Consider the following 20,009-nt stretch of genomic DNA (forward strand, 5'->3'; position numbering starts at 1 on the left):
ATGTACAAGAGAGGTCCTGGCAGGCCTAAGAAATTAAGGATTAGGGAGTGTGGAGAAGAAGGTGCTAGAAGAAGGAGATTACCAGGTGTGTCTTATAGGTGCACCATTTGTGACAAATTTGGTCACAATGCTCAAACTTGCAAAAGCACAACTCAGAATCCTAATGCACTTAAAAGAAAGGTATGTCTAGTCCCTATCACAACTCAAAATGTTTTTTCAACCTGTATATGAAATTAACAAATGCTGTTCTTCATTCATGTAGAAAAAGGTTAAGTTGGATGCTCAAACTGCTGCAACTCATGGAGCTGAGTCTGGTGCAACTGATGTAGCCCAAACTGCTGCAACAGATGGAGTTCAAACTGATGCAACTCATGGAGCTGAGTCTGGTGCAACTGATGTGGCCCAAACTGCTGCAACTGATGGAGTCCAAACTGCTGCAACAGATGGAGTTCAAACTGATGCACATCAGACTGATTTTTTTGGAGATATCACTGATGATTTGATCTCAAGCCTGCCAGAGTTTAACTCTACCCAATGCTCTGCTGTGGATGGAACCTCACAAAGGAGAGGTAAGAAAAAGATGTCACCTACCAAGCCAATCAAGAGGAGGACAAGTGAAAGACAGAAGTTGTTCTGGTTTAAAAAACCAATAACTGGCCCAGGTGCTAGCTCTGAACAACCAATATCGGTGACTGATGAAGATAACAATGATGAGTCAAGGCGTGGGAAGAAGAAATTGAAGAAGAACTATTAAGTCATGATTATGTATAAGTCCTAGTTATGTATAATGCTAGTGAACTTCAATATTTTGTTTATGTGCTTTTTTTGGAGGTACAATGATGATGTATTTTGGTACAATGTTGGTACAATGGTTGTCCTTTTGTTATCCATTTTGTCTGTTAAATAATTTTATGCTACATTATCAACCAAATTTTTCAACAAATTATAACAATTTAATGAATCATACTAAATCACATTAATTGAACAACCAAAACACATTACATTGCATATAAATGTCAGTTACATCTTTTGTCTCAAATATGAATTCATTTCATTACATATATGTGTACATTACACCAAACAAAAACCAGGACATAAACAATGCCACTTTCAGATGGGAAATGCTTCTTTTCAAAACAGCCTGCTTCAATTTGGTTTTTTCCAGAATTCCTTCCATCAACTTAACCTTCATATTTGCCAATTCACAGTCCTTGCATAAATGTTCCGAACTGCTGATTTCGTCATCCCAAATAAAAAAATCACAACTATTCTCCATCTGCAACAATTACAAAACAGCAATCTTATTCAATGTTCAGTAAACCCATTTAACAAAAAAATGAAATACCTAAAACCTTACTCCTGCATTCTTGCACTTCCAGAATTTCCGTCCGCGATTCTTGGACGTCTTGGCTACCCACATCTTCATGGGACGACTGCATCCACATGTGGGGATCTTGAAATTCACGTTGGAGGTGTAGGAATTGCAGCTACCGATACTTTTACTGGTTTCCATTTCTAAAGGTGAGAGTATGAACGAAGAGAGGATGAAGCAACTGGAATCACGAAGAGAGGATGAAGCAACTGGAATCAAGAAGAAGAGATAGCGTAACCCTAAAATTTGGGAATAAACCCACCCACGATTGGCCCTGAAGAAATTGAAGGAGCAATAATGGAAGAAAATCAGAATGAGATGACATCGTGAACCCTAAATCCCAAATTATAGAGGGAGACACTGCCACCGTGTCACAACCATGCCACATAAGCCAGAAGATCCATTACACGTAGGCATTTCTGATGGAATCTCCCTCATTAAGGTTTCCCTCTGGAGAATCTTTATTTGTTAAGGGGCAAAGGCTAACATTTTTTTTAATAAGGGGGAAAACCGAATATCGCTTATTTGGCAGGGGGTGAACACTATTTAACCCTTAATTATATTTTTTCATACTTTTCAATTATTTAAACCATTTCACTATATTCAAACATTCATACCACTAATTTAAAATTTTAAATTGGCTTCCACTAATTTTAAAATATACTCCAATTCAATACTTTATTGAATAAAATCAAAAAGTGGGCTAAGTCATAATTATTAAAATTTTGGCCATTATAATTTTAATTGAAATATACAACTATGACATAGTGTCATTGAAAACCCTAAAAATCGTGAAACCACTCAAATTTTTAGTCGATATTGACGCTCTTAACAAGTTATAGGAAATAATGAGTTGATTTGATTAGGCTTTAGAGAGAATAAATTTGAATCAATAAAAAGTGATTAGTTTAGATTGATTTGGTTCGGTTATTACATCCAACTATTGTAAAAAAAAAACGAACTAAAATGATGACAATTGATTTATTCACTTCATTTAGGATCTATTTGTTTAGATTTTTCTTAAAAATAGTTTTTATAGTGGTATATAATTTTTTGTAAAAAAGATTTATAATTTTTTTTTTATAAAAACTTTTAAATGAAAATTTGTTTTGATTATTCTTGAAATGTTATTTTTGATATATTATCGATTTTTTTTTCTGGATATCAAAATTTCAAAAAACCACTTAATTTATGTTTTGATATATTATCTATTTCTAATAGCTTTTCATAAAAATCATTTTGAGATACAACTTTTTGCAAAAATTACAATTCGACTATGTTTTGATTTTCAATAATGTATGTTAATGTTATAGGATGTCAAAATTAGTCTTTTAAATTTGAAAAAACTAATATTAAAAAAACTTGTAATATTTTAAAAAACTGTTTTATAAAATTCATTTTTAAAAATACAAAAAAAAATCAATTTTTAAAGCTAAAACAAACAAGCCCGCCCTTGATGTTTTTTTAAATTTTAATCAAATAAGATTATTTGGGGTTGGTCTATTGAGGTGCATCCAGATTTCAATTTTCGTATGTTGTTAATATGGATTTCAAAATCTGGACATATTATTTGACTTGTTTCAGAGAGAGATTTTTGTGTATTTATGCACTCGAATTTCTCAATTTCCAACTTACGTTTTCTCAAAAGGTTTGACATAACCATAAATCCTAAAAAGTCTTTGTCAACTTTGGAGGTTCTTTGGTCTCCTCCTATTTCTGGATAGATAAAATGTAATATTGATGGTGTTGTTGTTGGTAATCCGCGGGCTTCTGCGTGCGGGGGCATATTTTGTGACCATTCTGCTAATCACATTCTAAGCTTTTCTGCTTTCTTAGGATGCGAAGCTTCGGAAAAAGGTGAATTCTTGGTTGCGATAATGGCTTTAGAAATGGCAAAAAAATTGCTAAACTTTGGTTAGAATCGGACTGTATTTACGTAGTGAATATCTTTAAAAATCATGCTTTGGTGCCTTGAAAGCTTCAGTCTCATTGGCTTTTGTGTTTGGATTACAAGATAAATATTGATTTCATGATCACACATATCTTTAGAGAAACCAATTTTTGTATAGATTCTTTGGCAAGCATTGGTTTAAAGTGCAAGACTATCTCTTGGTGTAATTATGTTCATCAAGATATCAATAAAGATTACTTGTTTGACAAGAAGGATATCCTTAGAATTAGGCTTTGTCATTGAGGGGTTTTGGCTTGGTCCCTTGTGTATTTTGTTCTCTAGTTTTTTATTTATGATATCTTTTCTTTTTGGTTATTCAAAATCTAAATTCTAAGAATATTTTTAAAATTTTGCTAGGATATGCGAGTAAGGCATGTAGTGTAATGAATAATACTCTAAATTCTTCGTTTTAGATTTCCCTTATTGAGGCCCGAAATTCATATTTTTGTAATTCTTTCAATAAGATTATTCTAAAAAAAAACACTTCATAAAATCTAGGTTTACTGTATGGTTGAGTCTAGGGGTGGCAAAACGGGTCGTGGCCCGCCGGGCCGACCCGCGCATCCGCCAAAAAATGGCGGGTTGAGTTGGAATTTTAGACCCGCCGCTCACCAAAGTCCGCCCCGCCAAAACCCGCATCCGCCATAGCCCGCCCCGCCAATGCCCACCGCCCGCCAAAGCCCGCCCCTCCTCCAAAATTCCCTATTTTTTAGTTAATTTTAGTATTTTCAATTTTTGATGGTTTATTTTATATATTTATTTGTAAATATATGTAATATTTTTTTAAGTAAAATTTGTTAAAAAGTTGCTCTTAAAAAAATTGTTTAAAAAAATAAGTGAAAAATTTAATTAAAATGTAAAAAAAACCTATTAATCTATTAAAAAAATGAAAAAAAATATAAATAAAAATTGGCGGGCAAGCCCGCCGTCCGCCATCTTGGCGGGGCGGACATGATTTTTATGCCCATTTTACTTGGCGAGCATGCCCGCCCCGCTCATTTTTTGGCGGGCTTAAGGCGGGGCGGGCGGCGGGTCCCGTTTTGCCACCCCTAGGTGAGTCGCAACAAGCCATGTCTGATACAGTAATAACACTATTACTGCAGTTTAATAGATTCCCATGCTTTATGCTTTTTCCCATTATTTGTTATTAACTGAAACGAATAATGTATTGGATCTTAATACAACAAGCAGTTGCCATAATTTCCTAAACTCTACACAGATTTGGAAGTAGCTAGTCGTATTCCATGGAGTCACATACTTGTTTAGATAAATAAATTGATCTAATAAAGACTACAAATGGTACTAAAACTCTATACTTTAATAGATTATGTTAACATATAGCTTTGAAGAAAGAATATATTGTTTGTCAAAAGAATATATTGGGAGTAATTGAACAGCTATCAGGATAGATTGGCAGAACTCATCTATTTCTTAACAACGACAATCACACAAATCATAGAATAAATATAGTCCAAATTTAATTTGACAAATTAGTTTTTATTTATATTTATATTATTTGTCCTCTATCATCATACAATAATTTGTAGGATATATATTTTAAAAATCTCTGTATATATAAGATTTTTGTAAGAAGAAAATTATTTATTTATATAAGTTTCGTTTCAAATTTTAAAATAAAATTATAATTTTTTTATTAAATATCAAATCTTTCTATATGTTAATAGTTGCATTTGCTTAATAGTTGGATGATAATTTTGAAAAAAGAATGTTATTTATTGAATATAAATATTAAAATTATTTTTCTTAATTATTGTGTATTAGATGATATTATTTATAATAATTCATTTTATATAATTTTAAAAAATATATTAACTTATAAGTATCAACAACTTACTTATATTAATACTTAGATTGAACTATAGTCTACAGACCAACAATTCACGTTAATTTAGTACAATTAACAAATATGAATTAAACCATACACCCATTTTTATGTAATTTTAAATTTATGTGTCTTCAAAAATATTAAATTATTTCAATATTTTCTTCGATAATATTTAAGACTTTAGAGAGAAAAATATTTTTAATTTTTCAAAAAACTAATTTTAGACAAAATTATAAATATATATTATTATTATTATTAGTATATTTTAACAATTAACAGTATTACGATTATGTGTATTTTTCTATCATTTTTTTATAAATAATTTTACATATTATAAATTTTTGTTAAAAAGAAATTCAAATGAAAACTAGTTCAAATAATTTTCATATAACATTTTATTTTAGATATGTTATCTTTTTTATATCAAAATTAAAAAAACTTATTTAAATATTTTTTCATAAAAATTATTTTTAAAATATATTATTTTGTAAAGTTATATGATTTTGACTATATTTTAACCTTGAGTAATTAATATATCATTTTGTAAAGTTATTCAATTTTGACTAAATTTTTTTAATAAGGGATAATTTAAAGAGACAAGAGTTAAGAGAAACCTTTATGAGTATCTGTTCTGGACTGGGCCGAGCAGGCCCAACCCTTGCCTGTTCTGGACTGGGCCGAGCATGCCCAACCCTCGTTGCCAGCCGAGCAGGCCCAACTCCCTTGGGTCCGATTACTAGCAACCGATAAGGGCTGCCCCTCGCGAAGACCCCGACCGAGCAGGCCCAAATCTTTGGGCCCACTCACTGGATAACCGCCGAGAGTTATCCACGCACGAAGACCACGCGTCACGTCTCAGCGAAGGATTCGGTCAACCATCTCCGAATCCTACGCTATGTGCATCCAGAACGTGAGTCTCCTGCTGACTCAGCCCTAGCATGGGACGTTCTGGCAGTTCCCTAGCACGTGGGCCTCCAGTTGGATTTGGCCCAATTAGGGAACCTTGGCCCAGCGCTGGGGGCTATAAATACCCTCTTTCACTAGAGGGTCAGGTATTCTATTCTTAACTCTAAACCTCATTCTCTGATAGCTACTGACTTAAGCATCGGAGAACCTTGCAGGTACCCCCCCCATCTTGCTCTTCAAGCCAGATATTGCGCCTTGACGATTCTTCTGATCAGGTACGATCAGTGGCGCCGTCTGTGGGAAACTTGCTCCCCCTTCTTTAACAAAGATCAAAGCATAACCTTTCACCATCGTCATGGCCAACAACAACATACCTAGTCCTGATCCCTTTGTCCTGGAACAACTGATTGAAGATTCCAGCCGCGAACTGACGAATCGCCGTCGGCAGGAACGTGCTTTTGCCGGACAGAGGCAACAGATTCAGCACATTCAACATGTGCACGGCCTTCAACAAGTCCAGAACGTCGAACAAACCCATCCTGAAGGACAAGTTCAGAACGGGGAAGACGGGCAGACCCGGCCCCAGACTGAACCAGACCAGCTCCAAGTGGTGAATGAAACTGATACCCGAGACGGGCAACCCGCTTCCTCGTTCACCCACACCTCTGGCAGACGAAGAAGCCGTAGCCCGGACGAGGAGGAACAGATCAACATTCCCGAAGGCGCTGATCCGACTGCCATTCTCCTACTCAAAGAGCTGCAGAAGACCAACCGCCTCATCCGCCAACAGGGCGACCGCATCCACGACCTGGAAAGGAAGCGACGATATCGCTCCCCCCAACGGAGACGCCATCGGTCACGTTCCTATTCCTCTTTGCGGTCTCCCCCGAGGAGAAGTCGCAAGCGCAGTCCATCTAGGTCTCGCTCCCCCTCGAGAAGAAACCGGCGCCAGCGGTCTTATTCCCGCTCTCCACCTCGAAAGACTCGGAAGAATCAGAAACCTGAAACCACTGAAGCCAAGAGTCTCTCACCCGAGCAGGAGCACCAAGGCCCCTCCAAAGCCGTGCAGAAAGTCCGCGAGCATTCTCCAAAAGACAACCGCAAAATCTCGGGCAAAGCACGCACTAAGTCCCAGCGGGGCAGACATTCAAACTCCCCTGAACCTAGCGACGAAGAGGATTTCCGCAGTCCCTTGTCCGAGCAAATCCGGCGTGTTCGTCTTCCCCGGGGGATGGAAAAACCACCAGCCTTTGACCACTATGACGGGACCACCGACCCCGATGACCACATAAGGAGCATCGAAGCTGTCATGGACTACCATGTGGTACGAGGATCCATCAAATGCCGCATCTTTCCAACCACACTAAGGAAAGGCGCGATGAATTGGTACAGGAATCTGCCCCCTAACTCCATCCACTCCTGGACTGAACTGAAGGATCTTTTCCTAAGCCACTTCACCGCGTCTCGTCGGCAGCCGAAATCAGAAGCAAATCTTGAGGCAGTAATCCAAGGTACCAACGAATCTTTGAGAGACTACCTCGACAGGTTCAACAAAGAAGCTGTCCAAGTGCAGACCGCGGACTACATGAAGAGGTACATACTCGAACGAGGGCTCCTCCCCGGAAGCGACTTCAAAAAGGCCATCAAGATTGAGGAGGTCCACTCCATGAACGCCCTCCTTCGCAAGGCTCAGGCCTTCATCAGATATGAGGAAGCAGAGGCTGCTACCACGAGAGCGTCACGGGACAACGACGCCGCTCGCAGTTCAAACCATGAGCCCTCAACTTCGAGGCGCGGGCACGAGAGAAGGAAAGACGACAGGTCTCTCGACATCAAAGAACGCCGGGGACCTTCTGGTCGTTTCAACGAATATACCCCGCTGAACGCCTCACGGGAAATGATCCTAGCCGAATGCCAAAACACTGACTTCAAAAAGTCGAACATCAGACCCCCGAAGTCAAACCCCGCGAGGCCAGGAACTGACAAGTCCAAGTACTGCAAATACCACAGGAGCCATGGACATATGACCGAGGATTGCATTCACCTCAAGGACGCTATTGAAACACTGATCAAGGAAGGTCGCCTTTCAAAATACACACAGAAAGGGGAACCTTCCCGAAGGGACGACCACAGAAACTCTGACGAAGGGAATTCGCCGGACAACAGGCCCCTACAAGTAGCCCTGTCAGTAACCCGACCTGAAGATTTCATACCATCGGTCGGGGCACCTGCCGCACTCAGCAAATGGGAAGGATTCCCATTCGCCATGGTCGTCTCCAACGGCGGAGATCCGGGCTCTCTCACCATCAGTTCAGTGAAGAGAAAGTTCGATGAGCTGCTCAGCGCCAACGCAGACCTCGGCCCCACACTGAGAAAGTTCCGAGGGAAATCTGAACCAATCACCTTCTACCTGGAAGAACTACCCGGCGGAGCTCCAAACGCCACAATTCCTCTGCTCGTCCGAGCAAGAATGGCGAACTTCGATGTTCGACGGGTCCTAGTCGATGAAGGCAGCTCGGTCGACATCATGTACTCCCATCTCTTCCGGACACTCCAGCTGGACGACTCACACCTCACTCCCTACGTGGGTTAACACCTTCAAGGCTTCAACGGAGCTACCACTAAACCATGGGGTTACGTCGAGCTGATTGTCACCTTCGGAGAAGGGGAGGCTTCTAGGCAAGTCAAAACTAGGTTCTTGGTGATCGACTGCAAAACCCTGTACAACTGCATCATCGGATGCCCCACTCTGGCCGAACTGACCGCCGTACCCTCCACTGTCCACCTGAAGATGAAGTTCTACACGAGGACCGGACGAGTGGCCACCATCAACACCGATATTGAAGCAGCCAGAAGAATCTTCGACGCCTCCGTCAAAGGATTAGAACTGATCGCTCCGCCGACCAGCTCCAACAAAAAGCCAAGGGCCGAAGACAAGCATCCTCGAGGAGACCAGCATCAGACAACCAACGTCAGCTCAGTCGACCTGGACGCCCGGTTTGCAGAAGAAGAACAAAAGACTGGGGAAGAGTCGAGGTCGAAGTCACCTCACCCCTTCCGACCAGTTCCGGACGGAGATTTCGAGCTGGTCCCCTTGGGCGAAAACCCTGACAAAGCAGTGAAAATCGGTAAAGGGATCCCAGACCTTCCGAGGAAGCAGCTCATAGCCTGCCTTCGAGCCAATGCTGATCTGTCGCCTGGAGCGCCGCGGAAATGCCCGGACTCGACCCTGAGGTCGCCTGCCACCACCTCTCCATCAATCCAGCCGCAAAGGTCGTAGTTCAACGAAGGCGTCGGCAGTCTCCCGAGAAAGCGGAGGCTGCCGAGAAAGCTGTAAAAGACCTCTTAGAGGCAAATTTTATTTCCGAGGCCAAGTATTCAACTTGGCTCTCAAATGTTGTACTTGTTAAGAAATCTAATGGAAAATGGAGAATGTGTGTTGATTATACTGATGTTAACCGGGCATGTCCAAAAGACGCCTATCCGTTACCAAACATTGATAGACTGGTCGACAACTCGACCGGCTATAAATTATTATCTTTTATGGATGCTTATTCAGGTTACAACCAGATCCCGATGGCGAGGAGCGACAAGCAGTACACGGCGTTCATGACCGAGTCGGGCAATTACTACTACAACGTAATGCCCTTCGGCCTCAAAAACGCGGGCTCCACGTATCAACGAATGATGAACAAAGTGTTCCGAGGGGAGATCGGCGACACCCTCGAGGTGTACATGGACGATATGATCGTCAAGTCTCGAGGGGACACCGACCACACCTCCCATCTCGAGCGCGTATTTGAGCGGGCCAGATCCTGCAAGATGCGCTTCAATCTGGAGAAATGCACCTTCGGCGTCCGAGCAGGAAAATTCCTCGGTTTCTATCTGACCGAACGGGGAATAGAAGCCAACCCGGATAAATGTCGAGCGTTCTCCGAGCTCCCTACTCCCAACAATAAAAAATCCATCCAAGTATTAAACGGGATGCTCACTGCGCTATCACGTTTCGTCGCGAAATCCACCCAGCACGCCCTCCCTTTCTTTAAACTGCTACGCAAAGAAGCAGCCTTTGAGTGGTCCGAGGAGTGCGAGCAAGCACTGGCACACCTCAAGCAAGTACTTTCCTCGCCGCCCGTCCTTTCTCGACCCGACGACAACGAGCCTCTGTACCTTTACCAGGCCGTCTCAAACGAGGCAGTCAGCGCGGCTTTGATCCGAGAAACCGTAGACGGGCAAAAACCTGTGTATTTTACCAGCAAAGCCCTACAAGGACCTGAGGTACGATACCAACAGATCGAGAAAGTCGCCATGGCCCTAGTAATAGTGGCCAGGAGGCTACGATACTACTTCCTCGCTACACAATCTTCGTTCGGACGGATCAACCCATCAAACAACTCCTCAGCCGACCAGACATGGCCGGCAGAATGTTAAGATGGTCCCTCGAGCTTTCGGAATTCGACGTACAGTATGAGAGCAGGAAGGCGTTAAAAGCTCAGGCGCTGGCGGACTTCGTAGCCGAAATGACCTCTATCGCCGACTCACCCAACGCAACTAAAGACAAGCGGACCATCTACGTAGATGGCGCCTCAAGCAGCTCGGGCAGCGGGGCAGGCATTATCTTGGAAAACGGCGAAGGTCTTATCATAGAAGTATCTTTAGTCCTCTCCTTCAACACGTCGAACAACCAGGCCGAGTATGAAGCCCTCCTCGCGGGACTGAGACTCGCTGAGGACATAGGGGCACGAGAGGTCAAGATCTACACTGATTCCCAACTCGTCGCATCTCATATCAGCGGCGAATACCAAGCCAAAAACGACGTACTCGCCGAATATCTCGCGCTCGTCAGAGATAAGATGAAAAAATTCGCCAAAGCGGAAGTCGAGCATATCCCCCGAGAACACAACTTGCGCGCCGACATACTGTCCAAACTTGCGAGCACGAGAAAGAAAGGGGGAAACAAATCGGTTATCCAAGAAATTCTGCCCAGGCCAAGTGTAGGCGAAAACGCGCGAGCTCTACAGATATTCGCCATCGGGGACGACCAATGCTGGATGACCCCAGTGTACAACTTCCTCACAAAAGACGAGCTCCCCCCCGACGCGAAAGAAGCCTCAATAATTAAGAGACGAGCGTGCTCATACACTATCCTCGAAAACAAGCTGTACCGACGAGGTTTCTCCATCCCCCTCCTTAAATGCATCGATGCCTCGCAAGCACTAGAGGTACTCCAGGAACTCCATGATGGAATCAACGGCCAGCACCTCGGTGGATGGTCACTAGCTAGGAAAACCCTCAGAGCCGGCTATTATTGGCCGACCATGCAGCAGGACGCCAAAGAGTACGTCAAGAAATGCGACAAATGCCAGCGTCACGCCGACATGCACCTGGCACCACCAAACGAGCTCAAATCTCTCTCCTCACCTTGGCCTTTCTCTACGTGGGGAATGGACCTCCTCGGACCTTTCCCGGTCGGCTCCTACCAAAACAAATACCTGGTGGTCGCTGTAGATTACTTCACAAAATGGATAGAAGCTGAAGCGCTCGCTAAAATCACATCCCAAAACGTACTCCGATTTTACAAGAGGAACATACTCGCTCGATTAGGGGTACCACAGGCGATAATAACCGACAACGGCACCCAGTTCACGGACAGGAAATTCCAGGAATTCGTGGCCAAACTCGGGACAAAGCAGCACTTCACTTCGGTCGAGCACCCCCAAACCAACGGACAGGCTGAAGCCGCCAACCGGGTCATTCTCCGTGGATTGAAGAGAAGGCTGGGCGAAGCGAAAAAAGCTTGGGTCGAAGAGCTACACAGCGTCCTCTGGGCATACAGGACGACCCCACATTCAACCACGGGCGAAACACCATTCAGGCTAACCTATGGCACCGAAGCCGTGATCCCCGTGGAGATCCGAGAACCGTCTCGTCGGACTGAGTCACCTCTCGAGGAAGAACTCAACGACGAAGCCATGAGAGAAGAGCTCGACATGGTCGAGGAGATCCGAACAGGATCCTCCCTGCGAGAAGCGAAATTGAAACAACAAATAGCGTTAAGACATGACACCAAAGTTATCAAGCGCTCCTTCGAAGTCGGAGACTTAGTGCTCCGTAGGAACATGAAAGATTCACGCGAAGGCAAACTAGCCCCAAACTAGGAAGGTCCGTACCGAGTGTACGATAAAACCGAAAACGGTGCGTATTACCTCGAGAACCTTCTCGGCGAAAAACTAGCTCGACCTTGGAATGCTGAAAAACTCAGACGCTACTACAGTTAGAAACAACCTAACGCTACCCGGCCGCTCGTGACGAACACGAGGAAAGCTGGGCGAGGACTCGCGCCATGGTACAAGCGCGTATGCTCCACGACAGCTTCAGTCGAATAACCCTACCAGGAGGCAAAGCCGACTACGCGGTGGGCCTTACACGCAGACCCTCCTCGGAAGTACCTGCACGGCAGAACCCCAGCTCGCGATGGGATCGTTCACGCCGCGAGCACCTGGCCCCGACCGCGGCCTCGAGCTCGCTTATAGCGCACACCTGCTCTGCGCACCCGGACCGTTCCCCACACGCCCGGGCCATAAACCTCGGTCGAGCACAAACATAATTCGAGCATAAACATAAAGCATACATCAGATAAGCACAAATAAACATTGGAGCATAAAACGGAATATTAAAAACCGACCAAATTGGCCGGAGATATCCAAATATTACAAAAATTATTCGGGCATCGCCCAACTAGCTACCTTGGCACGCAGGCCACAAAATATTGGCACACAGGCCATAAAACATCGGCACGCAGGCCACAATAATAAAAGACTGGTCAAACATCGCCATCTTCGTCCTCGGCACCGTCGTCCTCGCCCTGGGGTTCCTCCTCATATTCCCAGTCCTCGAACTCCGGGTTTGGTTCAATTCGCCCGTCCACGACCTTACGGTATGGGCCAATGCCCTTCGTCACCAGACACGGGTTGAGGACTCTCAGCTGATCCACCGCAGCTTTAAAACCGACCCCCAAGGTAGCGACACAGTCGATCTCCAGCTCCTTCACCTTGCCCAGAAGCTGAGAACGCGTCACCAAGGCTTTCTCGTCCTCATCTTCCTCGGCAGCAGGGAGATGAGCCCTCTCCAACTCAGCAATTCTCTCACGGAGCCTTTTTCCCTCGGCCTCCAAGTCCGCAACCTTGTTACGCTCTTTAACGAGATCCTCCACTATGCTGCTCTGGACCTCATACTTGTCCTTGTACTGTTCAAACTCGTGCTCCAGCTCATCGTACTTGATCTGGAGAGCATCGTAGTCCTTCTGAGGACAGACTTTCTGAGCATTAAGAGCCAAGGCCAAGGCGGCCACCCTCATCATCCCTTCGAGGTCCTCGGACAAATCCTTGTCTCGAGCCACCCTGTCCCGCCTGACGATGTGCCTCACCTCCTCGCGCTCGAGGAGAACATTTTTCTTTGAGAAGATTCCCCTATGCAGAGTACAAGAAGGCAGCACTATGTCCTCCTCGGAGGGGTTGTCAATGATAAGAGGACGAAGCTCCCCGGTCCCGTCATTCTTTTGTTTCTTTCCAGCTGGAGAACCACGCGAGGTCGTCCCGACTGACGAAGGAGAGCCACTGTCAGGGACACTCGCGGTAGCCGCCTTGACCTCCTCGACCCGCGATCGTTTCCCAGACACTTTGGCGGCCCCCTTGTTCTTGGCCTGCATCTTCGTAACTTTGTCGTGCAAGTCGGCCATTTTTCCTGCAAAATAAAGAGTTAGAACCAAAAAGGTGTTGTTTGAACAAATAATAGTTATCTCACCTAACAAAATCATAGCGTCCCCGTAACTTCCGCACTCGAGGACAGCTTTGGTGTTGATGTGCCGAGGCTCCAGCATAGGGCCTCCATCCTCCTCGAATAGGGGATCCCCATTGGGATATGTGCATATTGTCGGTCTAAACCCGTCCACAAAAGAAGCGAGCCGCTGATACCCCCCTGTATCGCGCTCATTGAGATCCTCGTCCCGGAAGATGTAATAGTCAGTCCCACGCTCGAAATGGTCAGGTTGCCACTCTAACGGGAACCGGGCAGCTGGGCTCACTCTCCTCACCCCATCCTCAATATACTCGCGCTCCTCGAACAAATGATTCTCGGCATCAGGAGTGAGCGGCTTAATTATAAAATATCGACTCTTAAAATGCTTGACAGAGTCTTGGTAAATGGCGAACAGCTTCTTCGGCTGCTTAAACGACACCCAACTCCACTTGCCGTCCCGATCACGCAACCTCTGCAAATGAAAAATTCTGAAGAAAAGGGGCAGAGTCGCTTCGACCTCCAAGTACCCGCACACGATCTCAAAGGCCCTTAAGAACGCTAAAGCGTTGGGATGAAGCTGAGACGGGCAGAGGCGCAACCAACTGAAGACACTCCGTTGCAAATGAGTGAAGGGGAGACGGAGACCAGCCTCCTTAAAGACGAACTCATACATTGCGAAACGGGGGCCGGGAAATTGCGAGCAGATCCTCTGGTGAGATTTGGGCACAAAGGCGCCCCAAGAAGGCTCCTCGTCTTGGTCAAGGTCCTCGATGACGTTAAAGGCTTCCTTGGGATGACTCGTGAAGCGCGATGCAATCATCCTCGGAGCAACGACCACCCATTCTTCAAGTGCCCTAGGGGAGGTCTCTACGACGGGAGCATCCTCTTGCGCGCCAACAGCTTCCTCCCCATCTGAAATGTCGAAGACGACATCATCCTTGTTCTCGTCGGCCATTTACCTGAAAAGCAGAGGAAACCGTGAATTCGACTGGTCAAATCCACCCTTCCACCGCAAGTCAAGTGAAAGGGCGAGGAAAAGGGACGAGGGAAACTCCCCCAATTGTCAAATGGCCGACGAGCTAAAGTGTCCTCAGAGCATATACGTCGCACGCAGCGGAGGTCGGCAAACTCATGCCCTCACCGAGACGTGCAACCTCCACTGCTCGTGGCCTTCATACTACTCTCTAGTAATCCTAAAAGCTGGACGTCTCATTTAAACGTTCTAGCTCCGTTCACTCAAAACTCACTCGGCAAACGCACGGGAGAAACGGTTATCTTCTAGGTTTACTCGGCTAATTAATAAACCTTTCTCGTCACGCTCATCGATCGTGCTCGCCTCACTCAAAACTAATACATAAAACTTAAATAAAAACATGAAGGAGACGAAGAACTTACTTGGAGAAAGCGAAGAAGATATGAACGAGACGAGGAGGAGAGCAGTGAGCGGATCTTGAAGGCTTGGGAAATGTTAAGTGCCATATGAGTGACCTCCTCACTCCTTATATAGGGAAAGAAGGCCAAAGGGTGTCATGATGGCCTAGGCAGCCTAGGAGACGCCATCATTGCCTACACCCCAAAGACGGCTCCCTCCACGAAAAGCTGCCACGCGTCCCAAAGATCTTGAGAACTCCAAAAGACGCCGTCTACTTTCATCCCTAGAAACGGCGCAGTAATGATTACAGCCTGTACAGCTGACACCTGTCAACCAATAAAGTTAAAAACCGAGGACAACAGACGACAAAGCCCTCGAGGAACCCAGGACTTGGAATCGTTGCCCGTGCTCGGCTAAACCTCCTCGTTAAAGTCATCACCCTTATAAGGCTAACGACTTGGGGGGCTCCTGTTCTGGACTGGGCCGAGCAGGCCCAACCCTTGCCTGTTCTGGACTGGGCCGAGCAGGCCCAACCCTCGTTGCCAGCCGAGCAGGCCGAACTCCCTTGGGCCCGATTACTAGCAACCGATAAGGGCTGCCCCTCGCGAAGACCCCGACCGAGCAGGCCCAAATCTTTGGGCCCACTCACTGGATAACCGCCGAGAGTTATCCACGCACGAAGACCACGCGTCACGTCTCAGCGAAGGATTCGGTCAACCATCTCCGAATCCTACGCTATGTGCATCCAGAACGTGAGTCTCCTGCTGACTCAGCCCTAGCATGGGACGTTCTGGCAGTTCCCTAGCACGTGGGCCTCCAGTTGGATTTGGCCCAATTAGGGAACCTTGGCCCAGCGCTGGGGGCTATAAATACCCTCTTTCACTAGAGGGTCAGGTATTCTATTCTTAACTCTAAACCTCATTCTCTGATAGCTACTGACTTAAGCATCGGAGAACCTTGCAGGTACCCCCCCATCTTGCTCTTCAAGCCAGATATTGCGCCTTGACGATTCTTCTGATCAGGTACGATCAGTATCTAATTGGAGAAACACTTCTAAATATCTTGAGCTTATGTGATTCATATATAGACCAAGAGAGAGATTGAGAAACACTTCAGTAAAAAATAAGATTTTTTTTTGGAAACTTTGGTGGCTATTTTCTTGTAACTCATTTGTAATCTTTTGTAATAATTCTTGAAAGTATATTGAATAAAAGAGCTACTCTATTCCCCAAGATAGATCATTTGATTAAATTGGATAAAGAAGTTATTGTGTTTATTGTCTTTACTTTATCTTCTTTGCCAAGTTAAATATTGATATCTTATTGCATAAAAACTTATATTTTCTAAAGACCAATTATTTTGGTTGTCATTGTCCTTTTTCCCACACATAAATTTCTTGGTTTGAATGAACCTTTTAATTTCCAACAAGTGGTGTCCACTAAGGTGCAAATGGATTTTGTTTACAAGTGAGCATCATGAGTTCTAATTGATAGATCAAGAGGTTGTAAAAAACAACGATTTTGTATTTTGGAAAGTGAATACACAAGTAACCTTAACTCAAGAGAAATGTATTGAAGGATAAAACCTCAATGTCTACATGCTTAAAGAAGTAGAGAAAACCGAGGTGGTGGATAAGACCAAAAATACCATTATCTTGTGCTTTAGAGATACTCCCTCTGACATTCATTATAAGCAAATATTGTCTTTTTAGGTTTATTGAATAATGAATGTAGCTGGTCTTTTATGTAGATTATATACATTAATTACGTAATGAACCTAAAAAGAGAATATTTGCTTATAATTCAGGCCGGAGGGAGTAAATTTCTAAGAGAAGTCACCATGGAGAAAACTACAACTTTAATGTAAGAAAAACTCGAGTCATTGTATATGACCAAGTCTTTGGCTCACATGTTGTGTCTGACACAACAACTCTACTCATTTCAAATGATATAGAATAAATCCACAATGGAGTAGTTTATAGAGTTTCACAAGATTATCAATGATAATGATAATATTGAGATGAAAATTAAAGATGAGGACACGATTATACTATTGTTGAGCTCATTACCCAGATCTTTTAAGCACTTTAAGGATAATATTCTTTAGGCTTAATTAGTGCTGAAGTCCTTTAACTTAATTTCAGATTTCACTTTAATCTTTTATCTAATAAACGTTACATTTTAGTCCCTTAAAATTGATTCCGTTAGCCAATTTAATCAATTCCGTTAAATAGTGAGAAAAAACGTTAATTGTTAGTGATCTGGCATGACAGCAAAGCAATTGTCAAAAAGTTGAGCCAACATATCTATTAAAAAATAATTTCTAAATTAAATTGGAGGGGTGTTAGAATCCCATTTGTGCATAGTTTGTATATAAGTTTTATGGTATTTCTGAAACTCTTGTGCCAAATTTGATTACTTTTTGATATAATAGTATGTAAATAAATAACTTTATGTTTATTTTCTAAATTAAGTTAATTTATTAACTCTTGTTATGTTTTCTTTAGGTTTTAACAATTTTTGGGCAAGATGGAATGAGAAGAATGATCAAAGCAAGCTTGCAATGAGGGTGGATTGGAAAAAGAAGAAGATTTGTGCAAGGAGGTCCGCTCAGCGGAGTCCAAGCGGACCCAGGCAGGGATGCAACAATTTTATTCATCAGCAAGTCCGCTCAGCGGAGCTGAAGCGGACGTGGGCAGTGAAGAGCAGAAAATTTACCTCCGCTCAGCGGACCTTGAAGACAAAACAGATATTTTTACTACTCCGCTCAGCGGACCTACTTTTTCAACTTTTGTTCCTAGCCACATAAAATTGATGATTAAGGATGGTTAGTGAGTTCTTATCATAACACACATTTTGGAAAGAAAAGTTAGGGCAAAAAGAAGAAGAGAAAAACTATTTTTAAGAGAAAATCAAGATTTCCAAACATCTTTCTTTGATCTTCTTGAGTTTGATGTCACTAAATCTTGGTTTGTTGCTTGTTGTTGAAGCTTCCATGGATATGGAGGGCTAAGTTTCATCTTGTGTCAAGATTAGAGGTAGTTAGTTTGTAAATATGTACTTTCTTTGATCTATTATGTATGAACTTGGTTAATGATTAATACATGGTGAATATCTTGTTATTTATGTTTCATTTGTTGTTTTGGATCATTATTGAGAGATATGTTTCAAAGCTAGACCTAAAAGATATTCATCTATCAATAAACAAACTCTAGAGATAGATTTGTGAGTTGATAATCACAAGTATCAAGCTTTTAAGATTATCATGTTGATTGTCGGCATGAGAGATCATCTGACGGTGAATATGATAATAATCACGATGTTGCTTTAGAGATAAACGGTATCGAGAGGATACGTGATTGTATTAATCATGAATAAGTTCATATATATAATCATTAGAGTACATATGAAGCAAACTAATGAACACTAATCTTGACACAGTTTTACCAAACCGTTTTTAAACCCGAAGTTATTGTCTTTAATTTCTTTTCATGCTATTTATTTTACATGATATTAAAAACATCCAAAACCTTAACTCAAAATACACTGAGCTGTAGAACGGCGATAATATCGCATCAATCCCTGAGGAGACGATACTAAGAATACTTATCCTATACTTTCTAACAAGGGGTTTATTTTTCGGAGGTTAGAAACCCCCGCAAAATGTTAATATTGTAAAAAAAAAAACTCTTCTACACCAGAATATTAAAATATAGGTTTAGTAACAATTCTTCTGCACCAAAAAATTAAAATACAGGTTCAGCTTGTATCTTCAGAAATACCTCAAATACTACCAATTATAAATTTCAATATGAACTGAAACATGTTAATCTAGATGAGATGAACTTGAAAGCTTCACTAGTTTCCACCATTAAATTGTTATGATGAACTTGATCTCTTAGTTGAGATAACATACTCAGAATTTTATGACAAGCTTTCAACAATTGTTCTACTAGCTTGTTCAACCTCTTCCATTATAGCTTCTCTCTAACAAAAATTCACAAACACAAAACTAAGTCTCTTCTCTATACCCAAATGATAAAAATCCCATTTTTCACCAGACATGAACCGTAAAAATAGTATCTTTAGTTAAAGTTTCAAACTTTCCATTATTGAGATGATAAAGATTTAATTTTTTGCAAAATAAAAAAGACCCAGTGAATCAAAATCAACTAATAATGCCTTCTACCAGCATTACATAAAAAAGACCAAAGAGTTTAAAATCTTAATGCTTCAAAATGGAGTAACACAACAGGTAAAAAAAGTTAAGAATGAGCTTGGAAATCTCTTGTCTCTACATACCTGAAAAACCAAACTGTTAAATTGGTCAAGGTGTAAATCCTTGATCCACTTTGTTTTTCCAACATGAAAACCAGGCAGAAACCCATATTTGCTTGAAGAAAACTATTTGAAATTCAATCGTTCCGCTTGTGCATACGACTGTTAAAGCCTCTTCAACAATAGGATGAACTTCGGGGTGGTAATGAAGATGAGAAGCAAGAGAACTGATTGTTGTTTGTGCAACACCAGAACCTAATCTATCCATAGCAACTAGAGGTGGAACGACTAGGTTTTTTTAGAAAAGACCAGAATGTTCATATATTATAATAAAATATTTCATTTTAAATAAAAAATAATTTCAGGGGAGCCAAATTAATGCCAGCTGGTGTGCCACATCAGTCAAACTTAACGGATTTTAACAAAGTTTAACGGAAGGGACCAATGTGATTAATGGAACTTGATTTAAGGATATAACTCAAACGTTT

The sequence above is a fragment of the Vicia villosa genome, linkage group LG2 (assembly GCF_029867415.1).
Source record: "Vicia villosa cultivar HV-30 ecotype Madison, WI linkage group LG2, Vvil1.0, whole genome shotgun sequence".
NCBI lineage: Eukaryota > Viridiplantae > Streptophyta > Magnoliopsida > Fabales > Fabaceae > Vicia > Vicia villosa.